Source organism: Melitaea cinxia, chromosome 4 (assembly GCF_905220565.1).
Source record: "Melitaea cinxia chromosome 4, ilMelCinx1.1, whole genome shotgun sequence".
In the NCBI taxonomy this organism is placed as follows: Eukaryota; Metazoa; Arthropoda; class Insecta; order Lepidoptera; family Nymphalidae; genus Melitaea; species Melitaea cinxia.
In genome coordinates, this window is record NC_059397.1 from 7,588,996 (window position 1) to 7,610,891 (window position 21,896).

Below are 21,896 nucleotides of genomic sequence, written 5' to 3' on the forward strand. Positions count from 1 at the left end.
TTAAATTCTATTTTATAACCTGTTTATACTCGTTCAATATGAATTTATTAAATACCTAAATATTTAAATCAAATTGTGAATAGCTTCAATAAAATATCACACGTGATTTGAATTCGTACATTGACAATAATTATATATTACACGATCCTAATTAGCGATTTTATACATGTCCTAATTAATTATTTCAATATGTAGTTTGAACAGTATTGTCAAAAGAGGTAGGAATATTAAAAATAGCATAAACGAAACAGAAATAGTTTGGCAAGTTTCCACCTTGATAGGCGAAGGTATAAAACTTAATTTTTATGGCATACTGATGTTATATTAATAAAAAAGTGTTTTAAAATGAAGATTTTGATACATGTATTAATGATGAACCGCTTTTATTCTTGATTATTATTTTCGTATCGCACGTCAGCATCGTTAACTTTGAAGTGTTTATTGAATGTCGACTCATCGTTCAGCCGGGTTTTTTACATGTATTCGATGCTGATATGAAAAAAGTTAAGGCCATAAAGTAAAACTTTTTTTCGATATTATGCCAATGAGTAGGTATATTACTTTACAAAATGAACGTAATATAGTAAGAACGATTAAGAAATTTTACGGAAGAACTGAGAATCTTAAAAACTGTTTTGCGTGCTGGAATGTAATTTAAATTTAATCAAAGTTTAAAATATAGGTACTTAATTGTAAATGTAGATTTATTAAAGTGTTACAAAAAAATTGCAACGTATTAAAGAAAAAAATGTGTGTAATAACGTGTTCCGTTTTTGACGTAAAATGTTTTAATACAAAAATTGAGGTCGTGAATTTATTGGCCATTTCGATTTAAGCGCTTTTCAAGTACAGTCAAAAGTTTACTTCGATGGCGCCGTTCGGCGGATTTTATGCAAATTTTGACAACTTAACATTAAGTAGGGAACAAACTGTGTCTACGTTTTACTACTTTGTCTTATAAGACTCATTACCAATATAGGTATATTGTTCTTACAAATTCATTAAAAGTTTTTGAAGTAATATTTTATTTCATATAGAATGTAGTTCACGCTTATATTAATAGAATAAAAATACAAGAAATCGTATTTTAGTCATAAATAAATATTTACATGAAGTTTGTGTTTTTAAACGAGTTTTTGTTTTGTCAATTTCAATTTTAATCAATAATTATTATTAGTCATTAGCGACTAATTAAGCAAATTACGAGTATTCAGTCTTATTTGTAATAGCATCTTACTTGACGAGTACTCGTAGTTCCCTGAGCTGAGCGAACTGACCGGTCAACAATGAAATTCACAACGAGGTTAATACCCCTTCATAGAAAGCGTTCATTTCCTCTGCGTACTTCATTCGTAGAGTAGCAAACATCGCCTGTAATGAACGAGCGGGAATAGCGTCCACCGCTACGGCAATTTGAACGCGCAGTGGGCCGGCGCGCACCAACAGTCCTCGAAATTAGTACTGCTCGATACCTAGTGCTTACAACAGCCACGTGTGTGTAATAAGCATTTAATATCGCACTTCGGCTTCCTAAGGATTTTTATCTGTATAAATACTTCACGGATAAGGTATCCAAGCGTTTCTACATACAAATTAAAAAATAATTTACTGCCAGTAAAGTAAACCAAAACAGAACGGTTACATGTCCTAATTAGATCGAATATTGATTCAATAATCATAATATATTAAAAGGAAAAGTTATTGCAAAAGGGTCACATCTATAATAACATCCATATAAGGGTTAGTTATGTTTATCTTTACGGTCCAGTAAATTGAATTGATTTGAAAACTTCTGTTCACTTTGAACTACCTTAAAATTTTGTAAACATTTGTAATTTACCCACACGTTGCATTGTTTCAATATCGTCTGTCACATTCACGGTGGCCACAAAGTTAGAATATGACACCTGCGTTTATCCACAATCAGCCTATAGTTACGACTGTGTGGTCAGCGCGGAGTCAGATTTGCGCTGTTATTAATTCCGCTAAATTGAAAGCCGACCCGGTACGCTGTTGACTCCAATGATTACCCATCCAGTTTGAAACTTTACCGAGTGCTCTGAAATAGCTCTACTAAATTAAGTCGTTCGAATTTGGCTCTTGTATTCGTCTTTGTATTTGTTTTGTGTCTATAATATGAATTTGAACGAAATTATTACATTTTGTTACTCTTGTTCTCGTATTTTTAAATATATTTCTTAAAAAATTTGTGTCTTTATATTTCTTGATATAACTGGTTTACTGGAAATTACACTTAGAATTATTACGAGACGAAGACATGGACTTATATATAAAATGTCGAAAACTAATCCGTTCACGTTTCGCGCATGAAAACAGAGCAAACTCCCGCGATTCAATTACAAGCGAGCATTTATCATCGAAGTTGACAAACGATGTCAACTTGGCATTTCAACGACAAATGTTTGAGAACTATTGCGTATTGAACCTTAATTTCAACGACTTTTTCACGTTTCGTTTATGAAACAAATGTGGATATCAAAGTTTAAAATAGTAATTGGCAAATATTTAAATACCTACCTGTCTACCTCTACTTATGTATTTGTTCATAAAAATTCTAACAAATCGGATTCAGATTTGCATTATTTTTATATTATTTTTTTTTACTTTATGAAAAAGTTCATATTGATTGATACAGCTTCATCACAAATATAAATTGGTTCTGAGTATAAAAAAATCCTAGTATTACAAAAACAATTGGCTTAGAAGAATGCATAATGGGCGGAAAAATGTCAAACGTAAGTGTATTAAAGTTGGGGTGGTGTTTCCACTGCGTGCCGCAACTGATGTATGGTCGCGACCGACAAATTGAAAACAGTAGTAAATGGCCCGATCGCGGTCCCAGGACCCTCTACAATAGTAGCATTTATTTAACTCTGTCGTCGTGTTAGAGATTTGTATACAAAAAAAAAAATGTAACCAAGCAATTAAATTTCTATTTACAGATAAATATTCATATTTTGTCTCAGCATTAATAAATATTTATAAGTAAAAGTAAATTCAAATGAACTGTGTTTAATATCCACAAATAAATCGTATGGTTTTTGCTCTATAACAATTCATATCAAGTTTTGTTTAAGGCCATTTTAAAACAAATTCTTTGTGAACATTGTGGAAGGTGATATCTATTAGAATTCAGTCCAATATAGTTTCGTTCACCCAGAAAATGGCTGTGAAACGCGTGAGCTCTGTTTCAGCCTGCGACCTATTCCTACCCGAATTATTTTACACTGGCGAATTGAAATTCTCATAACAAAAGTATTATTAGCTTATTTAGAAGTTCGTGCAAGTGGTCTAATAAATATATTTTAAGTAAGGTTGCAACTGTTCTTATTGCTAGATGTTAGATCCAAGTTTATAACCAATATTTTTAAATTTTTTTTATAAAACCTAAAACAGAGGAAATAGTATAATAAGGGGTACTCGTCCCTCACAAATAGTTAGATTATATAAATAAGGCGCTCGGAACAGTTTAGACGATAGCAATCTGCGGCCGGACGGTCGGATGCTAGCGTCTCAACTCAAATCGAGTAGGGTTTACGAAGATTTTTTTATTTTATTTCCAATGTTCTACACACTTCTGCTCTTTTGACATTTTGCAGTATATCAGTGAATTTATTTAAATTTACTTATTAATTTCTTATGTTAATATCAATAAAGTGGTAATACACAATCGTTGTGTAAAGTATATTTTGCGGTTTGCATAGTATCGTGGTAACGTGATATTACGAGACGCTTCGCCAACCACGGATAAACTGGCTAAAGTTACGTTTCTATCCAGTTTACTGATACGTTACAAATTGAGCCGTCGACACTCGATATGTACGTACATACATAGGTGCAGTGATTTATTTAAATTGATTTTTCACTGCGTACATTCTTGATAATTTAATTATCAGACACGGATCATTGTTAATACAACAATACATTTGCCTGAAGCCAATATTTCAGTTAATATACACAGTTTCGATTTCAATATTTCAATACGTTTGCACTATTTGTTGTTAATATAAATGTCAATACTTTGTTTATTTTTTGTTTGTCATTTGTTGGAATTCATCGGTCTAAAAGTTGTGTAAGGAAGGAAATATAATAATTTGTTTTATGCTACCAAATAAAATCATGTTCAACAAATGAAGAGCCTTTCGCAAGGGTTGGATTTCGTAATACTGACGTTCAGACAAAATCTCGACGGAGAAAATAAGAAATGCAATCTTTTAACGAAATCAAACAAATAGCGGAGTTTGTGCAGTGACCAATTCAAATTGTAAGAACAGTCGGGCTCGTAGCGGGATGGAATCCAATCAGCGAAACTAGTTTCACTGATGCCTATCGCTAGTTTCACATTCTAAGATTTGTTTCTCGAGATTAAATCAAAGGCGAATTACAGTAGCGGCGAAAAAGAAATATGGTGAGTCCGGCCCCGCTCTAGGGCGGGGGTGTGCTGAAATTGCTTTTCAATCCCTCGGACTTTGGACTTGTAAAGAAGTTATTACCTTCCGAGGAGATAGCGGCGGGTCCGGTGATACGGATATATGTCTTTTTCATATGTAATATTCCTTTCTCGCGTTTTATTAATGGAAAATGTTTCGTGGGACAGTGCGGCTGGCTCTCGCCTCCGATATTAAAAAAGCCGCTTTGATACAGTGTGGCTGCTTCTTTTATTAGATTGTCGTAAATAAGTTTACGTATCTGAATAGGTATTACGTGTACTTGTTCCGGTGTTGTTGTCTTTGTATTACTACATGATAAATTGTGATTATTATAGTTTTTGCACTTAGAGACGTAATACTGGCAATCTATTCAAAAGTACATAGTTATATTTCTACACATAAACTTTAGTGTAATTGAATAACGGTGTAACAGTTATTAATATCATCCATCCATTGTTTCGCTGGTATACCACCGTGTGCAGTGTCCGTTTAATAATGATGCCTACTCTAATTAAGTCCACTACACCAATGTTTGGAATTAATTAGTGTATTGTTTAATTGGCATCTCTTGTTATCTGTTTGTTTGGATTATTTATTCATTAGTGGTGTTTGTGACAGCTGTTGCTGAGGTAGCCGCTTACATTGGTCCATGTTGTGTAATTACGTTGCGATATTATTGTATAAGTAAACATTAATGTTAATAAAAATATTAAGTTTCTCAAATTTATACGATTTGAATTTTTTTTAGGCAAGAATTTTGCGATTGTAGTATTTGTGTGATTAAAATAGAACAAATGTACGTAATGCAGGTAAAGTTCTTACATATATGTAGAGATGACACTCTGTATCAGTGATGTGGACTTCATGGGTTATTGTGTTTTTATTACATTCAATTAAGTATTTGTTAGTGAAATTTGACATTTATATTTAATTGGTTAATAACTAATATGATTTAATATGAAATAAAATTTCTGTCAAGACAATAAAATTTCAGTTGTTTATAAATTGATATTCAAAGAATTGACGTTTTATTAAGAATTAATGACCAGTTACTAGCGACCCGCCCCCGATTCGCACGGGTGCAATGCAGATACTAAATATAAAGTAAACATTTGCAATTAAGCGCAAAAAAATGTGTTTATTTACGACATTAGTAACATCAGTATCATCTTAAACTATCAGTGTTCCTCTACTATATTATGCATTACATATATAAATCTTTCTCTGGGATCACGTTATTTACCATAGAAAATTGTAACAAAATCCGTTCCGTAGTTTTAAAGATCTAGGGATACAGACAGAGGGCTACGACATTGTTTTATACTATGTAGTCATTAGATAATACACGAGGTAATTTTTGTGGCTTTTTTTTTTACAATAACACGTTAATATCGTTTATCGAATGTAGGTTTCTATTCTTTCTATTGTTGCGTTCCCATTAATATTTGGACAGGGGATTTATTAAAAAGTAAATACATGACACCAATGGCGGTCGAACACGATACAAGTAACACGGGAGTCAGTTTCAGGGGCGTCATCGTCACATGCCGGTCAGAACAATGCGGGCAACAAGCACACTGCTTGATTACACCTGTCCGTCACGATTAATAGAATATTGTGTGTGATTCAAATTGAATTAGCCCGCCATTGTGGAATTACCCGTGTATGTTTCGTACGGAGTATTGGTTTTGAATATTTAGTAGCCAATTTAGATCGTGTTGCTATTGTGATTTGGTAATAGAATACGGCCTGGAATGTTTCATACTACCTAATTAAACTTGCATTATATTAATTGGATATAGATTAAAAATTAGATATTCATTTGCGAGGTAAATTAGTGTGTGAATTATACTCATTGTGTAATGGTTTTGTTATTCGATTAGAACTAATCTGCAAAGCGGCAAAAGCGGGAAATATATAATTATGTGCTTTGTTTTATAGGACATTCGTAAATAGAAGTTTAGTTAAAAGTTATTTTATAAATGATAACATTTTTTTGTATTTTTTCTATAGTATCACCAACTCACACAAAAACTGCATGCATTCTCACACGTAATTGTATTTAAAAATCCATATTCTAATATACATTTTTTCTAAACAGAATATCTATATCAAAATATAATATATAATATTTAGACAGAATAATTAAATCGCGCTTTATTTCAGTATTGAATATTTAAATATAATTTATTTAAAGTCGATAACAATATTTTGGACAAAATTTCTATATATTTTTTACATTTTTATGTAGAACTGTACGTATAGATGTTAAATACGTCTTGTTTGCGTGAATATCTATTTTACTTTGCCTTTGTCAACGTTCCCTATATTTTCCGACCAATTGGCCACGAATGTGTTCCTTTACAACTCAATATTTACTTAGAAATTACGGAATACAGCTGTGTCTGATTTGTTTAATCAGCTGCTATTTGTAACTAATTAGTTAAGGGACGTTACTCATTTAAAAAACAGAGTATACACATATCAATCGTTGTTTTACCTTTGTTAAGAGTAAATGAGCTACGCTTAATTTTTAAATTAAATTTATAGGCACATATAACAAAATTGTAAATATCAAGTGCTTTTTATTTTTAGTAGATTTTAACGAAAATGAGTGTATTTCAAACCCTAATTTATACAAAAGAAAACACTAATTAGATTGATTAGGTGCTTAGTTAAAGTATACTCCGGAAATTCGATTGTTGGTGTTCCTAGTCAATAGTGGTAGTTATAATAAATTAAATCAGTAAATAAATTAATAAACAATAACGATGCTGTGGGCACAGCTAGTATATAAAATTAAAAGATTGTACTCTGTTTAGCCTTAATTCGTTTTTTTTTTTAATTTATAAACTATGAAAATTATGCTCTGTAGTATAAAAAGTATCTTTTCTTGACAATCAGACGCCATAAATGCCCACCATTTTACTGATTCTAATACACAAGTATGACACAGCGAAAGACGTTTAGCATTAGATACTAATAAAGTCTCGCTTCATAGCTACATATAAGGCATTCTCAAAGTAAAGCAACATGTAATAGAATATGGTTGTTAGACTAATTTAGAAGGAAGATCATCCACGTAATTAATCCACTTATCAGAAACCCGTCTTTGAAACTAGATGCTCAACTTCAGAACTTGGGCTACCTTGCCAAGCTCGCTACTGTATCCTATTATTCACAAGTACGTTTTAAGTCAATTAATTTGAAAATGTATGATTTTGAACACTGGGTTTGTTGAACAATTTATTGATATTTTTAAACAAACATTTTATTGAAGTAAAAATTCTTTGCGAATGCTTGAGTCGGGGAGTAAGCTGATGAATGAGTGACGAGAGCGTTACGAAAGGTGTGATCGTGCGAGGCGAACGGAAGTTGAGAGGGAGATATAAGAAGATGAAGATAGAAAGAGAGAGTTACTTTTCGTGAGATTTACTTCAGTCGTGTGGTCTAAAGCAAACTCGTTTTTTTTTAATATTAATTATATTTATATGTGCTCACAGAAATTATATCCAGCTATCCACGATTACTTGGTCTAGCAGTTCCATAACCTGGCTTTAATCGCCGTGGCCGTGGGTTTGATGCTTACTTAAAATAGTAAACTTACGTGTAATAAGTCAGTTTCGATTTTGGATTCTACTGTTTGTCAGTATGTATGTCCGGGATAAACTCAAAAAGTACTGCATGGATTTACATCAAATTAGGCACGAATATTATTAAGAAGTCGGGTCAACATATAGGCTACATATTATCACGCTATCGCCTACGGGGAACGAGCAGTGAACCTTTATTTCTTCAACGCATTCTGTAATCTGTGTAATCTAACGACGCATGTTTGAATGTTGTTCTTATTATGTTAAGAACCATGCTTTAAGCTAGCTTCACACTATAAATAAAGACATTCTGTAGTATATTTAGTATCAGCATTGCACCCGTGCGAAGCCGGGGCGGGTCGCTAGTTATATATAAATTTAGATTATGTATATTTTAACAAGTAAGTATAGTCAAAGAGGGATAAGAGTTACACTCGATACGTTGTTCCGATTGACTTTGATTCTACAACTATTCGATATTCTTATTTCTTCTAATAATTGACGGATTTAAATTACAAAAATAATAACTTGTATTATAACATAATGCGAGCAAATTGAAAGTAATAATAATAAGATTCTTAATGTATGTAAATAAAAATTAATCGCGCAATACTCTCTATTCTATTCTGTATACCTACATACAAATAAATATAATTGGAGTGTCTGTTTGTAATATTAAAATTACCGCTTTTTACTAGTTGCATATGGATGTATATACGGTAAATATACCAAAATAACATTTTTTACAATTTTTGTCTCTCTGTTTGTCTGTCTGTTTGTTCCGGCTAATCTCTGAAACAGCTGGACCGATTTTGACGGGATTTTCACTGGCAGATTATCTTGTGTAGAAGGAGTAACTTAGGCTACTTTTATTTTATAAATTTATTTATTTTATAACTCTACGAACTGAACAATAATTTTTTTGTTAAATTCCACGCGGAAGTCGCGGGCACAGCTAGTTTTCTTATAAAAATGTAAAATTGTAGAAAAAGTAACGATTATCATTTTAACTTCACGCATTTGAGTTAGTATGATATGACAAGATCTACTGGATTAGCTACTCTTGATCAATTGATAGATTCAGCCTTTAACCTTCTACTGCAGAGCATAGGGTTCTTCCTCTATGTAAGAGAAGGAGCTTATTTCACCTCACTGTTCCACTGCGGGTTGTCGAATAAGCTACTATTAGTGTTTAAAATAAACATGTAATTAACTTTACATCTTCTAGGAATATCATTTGTATTGTGAAGTTCTTGTGAACGAATACCAATAGTTAATTTTTTATGTTTAATCAAAAGTTACATTCAATTTTAGTACAATAGAGTATTAATAAATATTTGCCGGAAATTTAATTTCCGATTTCCAATAACTGCTAAATTAATATTGCATATCTACGTTTCTCTTATTAAAATTATATTAAATAAACTATTCGGAAATATAGTATGTAATAAACAGAATACCGTAAGTGTTAATAACTCAGCGGTATGAACGTGAAAGCTTTTTAATAACATTGTTAATTGCTGATAGTTATTACACCAATTAACATTCTATCAATACTTGTAATAAAACTATGATAGATCTTGTTTTGTACATTAAATATTTTGAAAATACTTTGAAATATTTTGAAAAAACTGATTTTTTATATATTTTCTCTCTGCATGTTTGTTTGTTTGTTTGTATTTTAAGCCGTGCTTCACGCCGAGTGTATGGAATAGATTTGAATGAACCTTTGCATGACTTGTATTCACGTTACAAGTTTAGACACTGGATACTTTTATCCTGTAGTTCTGTTGGTAAGCGAGTAATGCAATATTATTAAAACGTGTTGAACAAATAATGTTCAACTTTAACGAATTAGGAGAATATTTTTTTATAATAAATATTTAAAAAGTGATAAAAAAATGTATTAATTGACACAGTAATAAAATTAGCATTGTTTATAAAATTAAGAGTGATTGATTGAGAAATATCTCAAGTCATAAATATGTCTTGAATAAAGATATAACTATTTTATACAAAATATAAAAAGTATTAAGAGACTCTTCAGTAAATTATATGTATCAGCAAAACGTCTGACATACTTACAGCAGACAGAAGAAAATTAAATTTTAATTATGGGAAATCAAATTAATTTTGTAACTAATTGCCGCGTTCGAACGCTTAACATACCGGTGGCAGTCGGCACGCATCGATTTAATCAAACGATCGTCACTGATCCAATATTGTGAGTGTTTGGGTTTTAATTATAATTATACGGATTGTGACGACCTGGTCGATTGATATGAGGGCCATATGTTTGATTGTGGCGGCATACGCTTTTTAGTTTATGAATTGGATGTCCTGATATGACCTTTGTGTTGCTTAGTGCTGTATTTCTTTTATTGTATACTATCTGACCCGTTGAACTTCGTGCCGCAAAATAGCAAGACATAAGCTTGAATATCGGCATTAACAGGAAAACAAACCTCTAATTGGATATTTATTTTGTTTTACTAAAATACAACTTAAGTTACCCACATAGTAGATTAACAATGTGGGTAGTAGTTATTATACTATTTATTTGTTTGTAGGTATTAAATGATACGCAATAGACAGCTTGCATAGACATGAGCTTTACAGCGTGATTAGATGCGTCATGTTATGCACTCAATTAATCAGTCACAAACCAATCCCTAACACTAATAGTATCAAGACGCATCAGTTCGTTATGATTAATTAAATGTTCTAAGGCATGTGATACATCTTTTTTTGTGTGCATATGACTGCAGTTTGTATACAGATAACGTAATATTATGTACTAAGATATATGTGATATGATAGTTTTTTATTAAAATAAATTAATAAAATCATACTTTCAAAGTGACGCTAGAGCCTATTCTGTCGACATAATTATCATAAGTACTTTTACATTAATGTCCTATACTACTCGTATTATATACTCGATAAAAAACTTGGTAAAGCTTTAGATTAGGTAAAACCGAATTTCGGGACCGTGGGGGTAAGGGGGGGAGAGGGTGGGGAACGCTACCCCTGGTACCACTGTCACACCTCAGAACCCCATGGTTATGGAGATATCCATGGTTAAAGTTTTGAGGTTAGAAGAAGAATTTCGAAAGTTAGAGGAACGCTTGGCTCCGGGAGGCTGCCCTCCCTCCGCGCCACCGCGGCACAAAAAAAAAACACTCTAGGGGTAGGACAGACCAAGACCACGTGGACAGTGGGGTGCTCCGATTCGGTTTTGGGTATTTTTCGAATTTCTAAACCTATATTCTAGCACGCAATATTACTAATTTTATTAGAATATTATGTCTGACGCGTTATTTTGTTTAAAAGTGTCGATTTGTCACACAATGCAAACAGTACGAGCTCAAAGGTATTATAATAGCTTTAAATTCTTCTTCTAACCTCAAAACTTTAACCATGGATATCTCCATAACCATGGGGTTTTGAGGTGTGACAGTGTTACCTTGTATAGATTCCTATACACCCTCCACCCTCCACACCCAAAAACCCCATAATTCGGTTTTTCTAATTCGGTTTTACCTAATCTAGATCTTAGCCAAAAACTTTTTCAATTGAGGACAAATTAAATTTGATCTGCAACGCTGACACACTAAATGCTGTTTTTAACGTGTATAATACATAAATACATACTACTAGAGTTTTTTATGCATTAATTATAATTTAAAATGTATTGCAAAAAGGTATGTAGTTTTTGTCATAACCTTAAGAATTTGTATTGCTTAGGTTTCTGAAGCCTTTCATGTTTAAATGGACTAACGTGTTAGTTCTTAATAAAGAAAAAAAAATATTTAAATTAAATTTGATGATGAAATATAATATGAACGTGTAGTAAATAATATTAAAAGAATATCATCATTAATAATTTATTTTACAACAATGCGTACACTGTAGGTATACTGAATTGTTTGGTTATTAGTAGCCAATAGTGATAGAATAAAGGTTTGTTTGAATAAGAATAATAATTGTCACTACAGACTAATATCAATAATGTTGTGTAATGTTCTACTATAATAAATATGTATTATTACAGCTACTTTGCTCAAATACGGTTTAACGGATATGTCTGTAATGTCTATTATCTCCGAAATGTGTATATTTTTTTTCACATGTTTTCCTTTACTTAAAATAATGAGACTTATTTAAAAGAAAAAATTCAGCACTTGAAAACTTATTGGAACGAGTATAAACCTGTGTTATTGATTCACGTGTTCTCGATAATTTAATACAGTGGTATTTATTTTATTATTGTTTTGTACTTTAGTTCTAATTATTAATTAACGAACTTATTTTCTTAGAAGGTAAATAATGTAGTTATGTAGGCGAGGTCACAAAAAAATCTTAAGTCCTATTAATGAAAATAGCTCTGTTAATTAACCTCTAATAAGTATAAAATGGTTTAAAGTTTTATCAAAACAAAAACTTTAGTTCTTTTTATCTTTAATTAACGACGTAATTATATTTAAACTGTTACTGTTATCTGTTCTTAATGAACTATTCATTACAAATGAATACTAGAACGTAAATACTATGTCACTCATGATTTATTGTGGGTAGGTATATTGTAGCGTAAATTTATGAATGAGTGGCTCGTTTGTGTTTTTCCAATGATTATCCTGTTCTATTTTTGTTTTTACTTAGTTGAGATTTTGGGGTTTTATGTAGGTATATGTATAAAGTAAATGATAGACTATTTATTTATCTACCTTGTTTGTTTTAATAAATACTAGCTGTGCCCGCGACTTCGTGAATATTAAACAAAAAAGTTATTTTTCAGTTCACAGAGTAAACGGACAGAGTAAAATAAATAAATTTCTTAAATAGAGACACACAGACAGACAGACAGACAGACAGACAAAAGTTGTAACAAACGTTATTTTGATATATGTACCGTGTATAAGTCCATGTGCATTTAGTAAAAATCTGTTATTTTAATATTAAAAACAGACTCTCCAATTTTATTCATTTGTATAGATTTACTGTTTTATTTTACATTGTAAGTTATTTTTAATCACCACGAATTTAAGTACCTGGGTTATGAAAATCTGTATGTGTTTTCGTTCATGACTTGAATATTATTCCAAAAGATATGTGCACCTATTTCCCGTAATATATTTCTTCAACGCCTTATAAGAGATAAATTTAAGCGCATGAAATTTAGTGGTATTACTCCAGGTTTGAGCCTCCAACCGTCGATGTCAATATACGTGACCTTTGGGATATTTTGGTTCAAAGCAAATGATTACTACTAACACTAGAAAATATTAACAAACATTTAGAGAGTGGATTTGACGTAGAACATACGACTCCAGGTTTCTGTCAAAACATATCCACTCAGTCACAATGTCTATACATTGTATTTGTCTAGACGGAACTCAGAAAATGAAGATTTCAAACGATTTTAAGATTTTATTTTACCGTGAAGTCGTTGCCTATAGATTAATCGTGTCTATATTCTTATACTAATATTATAAAGCTAAAGAGTTCTATATTTGTTTGTTTAAACGCGCTAATTTCAGGAACTACTGCTTTTAATTGGAAAATTTTTTCTGTGTGAGATAGTCAATTTACGGAAGGCTATATAAAACTTTTGTACTTTTTTCTCAATTTAACAATTCGTATTGAATGTTTGTTTAAAATGATACAGCTTAATATGTTCTCTAACAAATTTTTAGATTAGATGATTATAATTGTTTTTATGTAATAACAAATATGATCAGACACACACTCAAATAGTTATTGTCGAAACCACACCGACCAGGCGCTGCACCAATAATACGCTCAATTAATTAGCGCACCGACTGACGTGTTCGACGTACTTACCTAATTAATGTCCCAGAACCGAGCCAACAATAACGCTGTTATTATAATACCACTGACTGCCACTGATTGAGTTACCTCAGACTCGTAATCTAATGAGCATTTGTATAAGGTTACGCTTTTGAATTATCGCTATATATTGTTTAAAACTTAATAACATAATGTTACAAGTAAAATAATATTTTCAGAATATTTGTTATTTAAAAATATGCTGTGTTTTGTATTAGTAATGTAATGTGTGTAAATGAGTTTCATTCTGAAACCTAAAGCGTACCTAGACTTTCCAATAAAAAAAATAAGCGTGCCCACCAGCACGTCTTTTTAATAGGGCTGCCAAATATGAATGACAATGACATATACATGTATGTTAAAGGAGAAATCTTTCTTTAATAATAATTTACATCTATAGTAACTTGGGGAGGCCTATGCCCAGCAGTTGACTGCAATAGGCTGAATTGACTGACTGACTGATTGACTGACTTACATCTATAAAAATAATTTGCAGTGACTAACTAAGAGGATTACATAAAGTGTCAAAATTGTATTGACGATCGTGTATTATTAATTTGAATATAATCTTAATTAATCTAATCTAAACAAAAGAAAATACAAGCCTTTTAAGCCCCTTAGCAGATTTTAAAGTTTCTTTGAATAAATGTCAAAATAGATGGTCAAGGCGCAAACAGTTGTCAGTAAACAATTTCTTTGTACTGGCAATCATTGAATAACGGTGTTAGCACTAGTATATAAAGTCAATAACTCACCTTCGACCTACGAAATTCAAGGGGAGAGAGGGGAGCAATTTAGCAGCAATTTTAATAATAAGACCCCGGTATTTCTATTATAGCCGGGAGGCGATCAGGTGGGACGAACTGAGGGGCTTAATAACTCTCGATTAGCCTATTGGATTCGCTATGAATGTTTGCTATTTTTTCTATATCGCCCTACGCACGTTTAAATGAAGCGGAAATTAAAAATAGTTTGTTTGTTCAATGCAGACTTCTATTCCATTATTAAATCGCCGTCGTAATATGTGGAGTGCATCGAATAAACTTGGCAGACATGTTAATGAAATATTGTGGTTTCAATATCAACGCGAGACATTTAATATCTGATTGTATCATAGTTATTAATAATTATTATTGATCTGAAATGTGATTTAGTGCATCAACAGCTTTAATACTAAAATTAAACTTAAACTCGAATATGGGAAACTTTCTTGTATCAATCCTGTTTGATTATAGTACCATGAGTTTTTAGATATGGGTTTATGCAAGATATAAAATACATATTAAAGCACGTCATTGTAAGGCTCGTGTTAAATTTTGAACTAAACGAATTCATTTCTTTTATATCACATAACAACATTTGAAAAAAGAATCACAAAAATAGTTAGTCATAACAATTTTTAATTAAAAGTGGTAAAGCGTAATGTGCAGTGTTCCCTATGTGGGTGGGGTGATTTTTAATTATTAAAATTTCTACGCCAACGACGGTCGCCAATATTACTTTGATACCAGTCCCTTCCAGATATCGTTATCTAATAGAAACGAAATTTAATAAATATAAATGTTAAATGCTAAATCCACTATACGCATTATTTTTTATTTCATGGGCTTTTAATAATTTCTTTTTTTTTAATTTTATCTTATGTCTACTGTTGTACTATAAACATAAAACGAACTTTTTGGTGACCTAAAATAAAATATAAACTAAAATTATTATTAATGTTTGTATTAATATTTGTTTATATAATACTAGCGACCCCTGTCCGTCCATATTTTTTACATGATAAGTAATCACCGGCATATTATATACTAAAATATCTACAAAACACGCTGCATCTTATGGTATAAGTATTATTTCGATCAGTTTAGTAAATTTCGCAATATAACCGAACAAAAAAACTGTACCTATATTTAGTAAAAAGCAGTTATTTTAATATCAAAAACAGACACTCCAATCTTATTTATTTGTAGGTAGATGACATGTCTTATGCAACAAGTATTTTTTTTAAATTACAATTGTATATGATATAGCTGTATAACATAATATATGTGTAAACATGACCTAAATTAATAAAAAGCCTGAAATTAAATAAAATTAATGTTGTAATTAAAGGATCAGAATAGGCCGTCGCAATCGTACGCGGGTAGCGAATTGAAAATAATAACGGAATGTTTTAATTTCCCTGCGAGTGACGGGTCACGTGCGCGCCGCCCCCTTGCCCGACTGTCATCGTCACTGCCGCGGACAATTAGTCTCCTGCTCATGAGATTAAACAAGTACACAGAATGTTTGCCCGATTTTTTACATCATAGCTTCCAGCCAGCACAGTCAACTTAGACATAATAGCCGGCTGGGAATGAATACCGCCATAATAAATAAGACAAGCATAAGCAATATGAATACATGGTTTCGTTGATTTCAGTTCGAATACATTTACAAAACTCATTAAAGGTATGTTTAATTAATGTTACATAACAATATGTATAAGAATATGTAGGTGGCATACGCGAATAAATTTTTTATCTGATACACGTATTTTTAAATCCTATTAATCTGACGTCGGATATTTTTCCACGATTTTTTTGATGGAGCAACTGTAGGCGAAGTCACACGAGCGGAAAATTATAGCATTTGTTGCAAGTGTGGACGTATTGCATGTGGCAGCGCTGAATGCGGCATAATGCACGGATTAGGAACAACCGTATTCAAAGTAGCACAATCACTGATATCATCTATTGCATTGTATTGAAGTATGACGTAATATGAGAAATAGGTTTAGGAAATTCAATAAAGGGAATTCATTACTAATTAAAGTTCATCCCTTATGAGCATGTAAGAATTCCCGGAACGTTTGATATACGAGGAAATCTCAGTGTTTAATATGAGCTTATTTCTAGTAAGACTAATTTGAAATACGAGTAACATAACGAGTTGAAATTACGATGCGTCCAGAGCTCGGGGGTCAAAAGTCGGGCACACAATAGATGCATTGCGATCCAATTAAAATTAATTAGCTTCAGAACACACTGTACAGCCAAGGCAACAAATCAACGAAAGATACAACATCGGATCGCGGTGTCCGTGGATAAGAGCATGGCTGCGATTTAAACATCGCTACTGTGAAATAAATTCTAAATATTCTTTGGTAGTGTTGCGATTTCCGTAGTGACGTTATGACTCATTTTCGTTTATTTGCTCTCACTGTATTATATCAGATGTGAACTTTTGTTACTCATGTCCTTTGCGATATATTTTTGTTATTTTCTTTATTTTTGTTATACACTTACTACTAAATCTAGTTAAATATTTAAAAAATAAATTATCATAATAACGATGTAAAAATACAAGTCTCTAATATTGATTACAGAGTCGTTTTATAAAATGTTACAATATGTCGGTTGTCGATTTTTATCTGTTGTGCGCGGGAGGAGACGTAGTTTATCAAAGACGTAGCAATTGCCAAAATAACCGGTGTTCGTGGTCAATGATTAATGATACGCTATGTAATTACAATGTATATGTGTCGTTCGGTTCATGCGTAATTGACTTCTTAATAATGAAGGCAGCTTGTTACAGCTGTGGAAATAGGGCGATAAAAATAGAAAAAGATCACCTACCTACAACATTGTGACACTTTTTTGAATTTAGGTAATACATTAAATAGCTTTTGTCACATCTCTAACACCTCCGAAGTTGAGTAGTAAAATATAAATTTTAATTCCTAAAGTAAGTTTGAAATACTTAGTAGTTTTTTTTGAAAATTGATTTTTAAATAATACGACAACCATATTAAAAATTAACAGGTGTATGTAACGCTACCCACATTGAAAAAAAAAACGTTCTTTATGTAAACTTTTTCTAAAACAGTTCATAAGTAAATCATTTGGTTGTGTACTAAATTGTAACAGCACAAATAATATAACCCATGCAATACTAATAATACTTACGTAAATTTAATGTGTTATAGGAGATAATTAGATATTTAAGCGAAAATGAGTCCAACAAAGTAATTACTATACCATCATAGATATAGTAAAAAAAAGTAGATAATGCGCGACCTTTGTTGTTAGTGAAGCCACAAAACTCGGCTCCTTCAAGTAAATACACGCGCTCACGCACACATATGCATCAAACTACGCTCATTTTCGTTAGTATGTCACGAGGCTTCATACAGTAACTTTGCTTATAAAATGCCGTCTTGTGTGATTAAATGGTGCATAAACAATACCAAAGTAAACAAAAAATCTGAAGGAATATCGTTTCACACGTAAGTACATATAAAACTTTAAATTTATTGTTATTCCAAAATAATATTGAGGTTATTCGGAACTTATAATTTCAATGTCACCAAATGACGTACCACGGAAGTGTTTCCAGTAGTTCTTTTTTTCAATACCCCAAAATGTGGGTAAGTAAATTGTACGCAATCAGAAAAATAATTAAGTAAAAAGTAGACATAGTTATTGTTTTTTTTTCTCGTGTTATTTTACGTTACATAAATTGAAAATAAAAAAATCAAAATATATTTATGAATTATTAACTCGTTTGTTTTATGTTTTAACTTTTTACAATTTTTGAGTAAACTAGGTACCCATATTTTACTATCAAATTTCATGGTTTTAGGTTTCCAACGAATATTTTAATAAGAGGTGAATGGGTAGCGGCTGTAAGACTGAGAAAATGACCACGATTATGCTGGCCATGCGCATAAAGTCAATTTAATACGATTAGTGATTGAAAAATATTTGAACATAAGACTACATCATATTAGTAAAATGCAAACAATGACGATGACTCTGAGTTCTAAGCGACAAAAATTTAAAAAACTTATCCAACATAAAGGATTCTATGTTTAAGAAAAATAGTTAAAAAAAAACCGACTGCAAACTGAAAAGAGATAAACAAAGGGGATAGGAAGTGTCCATTCATACGATTATCTTATGAATATATTTTTTTATTATTCTACCGATTTTTTGTTTTATTTTTAGTAAATTTATTTAAAACTATAAACAGGTTTTTATTTTCACATACCCATTTTACCTATATTAAATTAATTGTTTAATAAAAATTTTAGGAACTTTTTTTAAAAGGTGTCAACACTTCACTCACTCACACATATTTAAAAAAGTGGCTTCACTTTTCTGTTCTAGGTGCGTTATCTACCTTTTTTTACTTGATCTATGTATACCATCTAATAGATAAAACGTACATCTAACAAACTCTTCAGGTGTTACCACATATAAAAATCCGGGCAATTCAATTAGTAGGAAAGCTGTGAGGGCGCGCAGGGCAGGGCCTAATAAACATAATATAAATAATCTGTGGCGATAAATCTGCAGCGCTTTATGGCAGGAGTGGGTTGTCACTCCGTCTAATTAGCGCTAGTGCTGCTGCGAGTGGGATCTGAACAGCGCTGCAGCGCTAGAAACTCGAATTTGTGCACCGATTCTATTTTTAGCCTTTTTACAGATATATTAAAAATCAATAGCTACTACTAGTTAAATAGCAGTATTTTATAAAATAAACCATTTTTCATTCTAGGCCAATAGAATATTTTATTTTATACCTACAGTATTTTATTCAAAGAACAAGTAAAATAATAGAATATTTGTAAAATTATATTCAAATAATATAAAAGAGTCGTAAATATTTTAAATATACGCATATGAAGAAAGTATACCAAAAATTAAAAAATATATATAATGTTACCCCACCAACAAAGCGCTTAAGCTGCTTTTTTGTAACTTGCTCTCGTCACAGCACTCTTCATCAGGCTTAGTTAATTATGAGGACATATCAGCTTTATTATAATTACTCATTTTAATGTCGCTGCGCCTAGACTGCCGTGCCTTTTACACCGTTACGACACTTTCATGTCCACGTCGTGGGAAATTGAATATTAGCTGGTTTTTTGTAATGTTTTGAGGGATAATATTATAAATGTGAAATGGTTGAATACAGTAGGCAACCTCAATTTTTTTTTAATAAAATAAAACTATAAATATGATTGCCAGGAACGTATGAAATAATAAAGATTAAAAATAAATGAAATAGTTCAATAAATACTTTTTCTCTGACCTAAAACATTTGCTACGTTTTGCGACAACACTCGCACTATGCCATCCAGCCATGACATACGAATAAAAATTTAATTAAAACATTAAAATCTAAAGTATCGCAGGTGTTACACGCACTAGTCCGGACTCTCTCGACCGGTATCACATGCATGCACCATTACCTCCATAATTTAATTAGTTTCGAGTGATCATTTCATTAATAGAGGCGATATTTGGTAAGCGCTCGCATGCCCGCGGCTTTGTCAATTTTAATTAATACCCGATAGGTGGACCGAAATGTTGGAATTCTTCGTTAATTAGCTCGGTACGAGATTTCTAATAATTTAATTAAAGGAGAGAGTTAATAAGCTGGTCGTCCTAATGGTATTCCGGTTACGCGACGGTATTCGCGCGACCGTTATCTCTATATCGTATTCATTATAGCACCCGAGTATAGATCCAATATTATTGGCGTTATTACTCTTACCTAATGATTATTGATTTATGGATACTCAGTGCAATTGTGGGCTACATATTCATGTATTTTATATAATAGTCAGTTTAAATGTTAATAATATTGTTATAAATCGGTACAAATAAACTATTTCGTGGTATTGTTAAAATTTTCCTAACTCACTAATTTATTTGTACCTACATATAAAATGGTTTTGATATATGAACAAAAATACCTAGAACTAGAACAAATATTCGTTTGAGTAAGTCAATTCTATTGTTATTAATAAAAGTTTCTTCACCAAAAAACAAGAAACATCTTTCCATGTGGTCTGGATATTCATTGTCGGTTTTGTCCTTATTACCTCCCACCGTGTCTTAGAGAGCACATTAAACTATCTTTTTCGTTTCTTATGTCACAATAAATAATAAACAATCGACAAGAGTAACCACTCTTGATACGTAAATTATATGCCAGTCCGAACCTATTGAAGTAGCGGGGTGGATTAAGCTCCAATCTTTTTCTGTTAGATATATAGGGGAGCCTCTGGCTATCAGTGCGTATATAATTTTATAGGCTATAGCTCAGTTCGTAGATAATAGAATTCATTGTATGTACATATTTTTGAAAATTGTGACACTTTGAAGTTAAGATAAAATATTCTTCATTTGTTTCTTTGTTTCCAATTGAATTAAAAATAAAAAAAATTACGAACTAAAATTATATACACAAAAAACTTTCAATTATAAACTCATTCAATCGTTCAAAATGCATCTCATTTAATTCAAATTATTTATATAGCATATTTTTTAAGAAGTAAAAATTATTATTAAAATGAATGTAGATTAAAATTTAAAACACGTAAAAGATTAAAAAAAAATACTATCACTAAAGATACTTATGCATGGGCCGGAGACAATGCATTGGTTGTAAGCATCCAACCCTTTATCTGTCGGCGGCGTTTGAAGTATCGTCTCAAAGGAAGCTCGAAGCAAACACGCGTAATAAAATATGCTAATATTTAAGTTCCGTGCCCCCACGGATGCTTTGAAAAGCAATTAAGATAATAACACAATGAATATGTGTAGTCAAAGCATGAATTTATATATTTTTTACATTTACGATTAGACGTAATAAAAAATAATGAAGCAACTAATTTAAAATATAAATTTGTAAATATAATATTTTTTTAAGCAAATGAGATATATGGTTTCCGTTCAAAAATTATAATAAGTTTTAAACTTTACTTACTCAGTAATGGTTACAGCAACTATTACAAGTAATGGAACTTTATTATTTTTGTTTACCTAATTAAATTTTTGTTACTTTTTGTGTTCATGTGCAAAAAGTGTAAATAAATAAATAAAATAAGTATATTATTGACCGATTTCCAAAGAAGGGGGGTTTTCAATTCGATTGTATTTTTTATTTGCAATGTACCTTGTTACCTCACTTTTTACCGGGTGGACCAATGTCGATGATGCTTTTTGTA

The 21,896-nt window shown here is 31.5% G+C and overlaps 1 long non-coding RNA gene across 2 annotated transcripts in view; it reads right to left on the bottom strand.

Annotated features, from left to right (window-relative positions):
- Window positions 1-17,917, bottom strand: part of LOC123670089 — a 34,593-nt gene extending 16,676 nt beyond the window's left edge. For both annotated transcript variants that reach the window (XR_006745869.1, XR_006745868.1), the window contains exon 1: window positions 17,842-17,917. This is a non-coding gene — a long non-coding RNA (uncharacterized LOC123670089). The remainder of the gene's footprint in view (window positions 1-17,841) is intronic.
- Window positions 17,918-21,896: the final 3,979 nt, after the last annotated feature.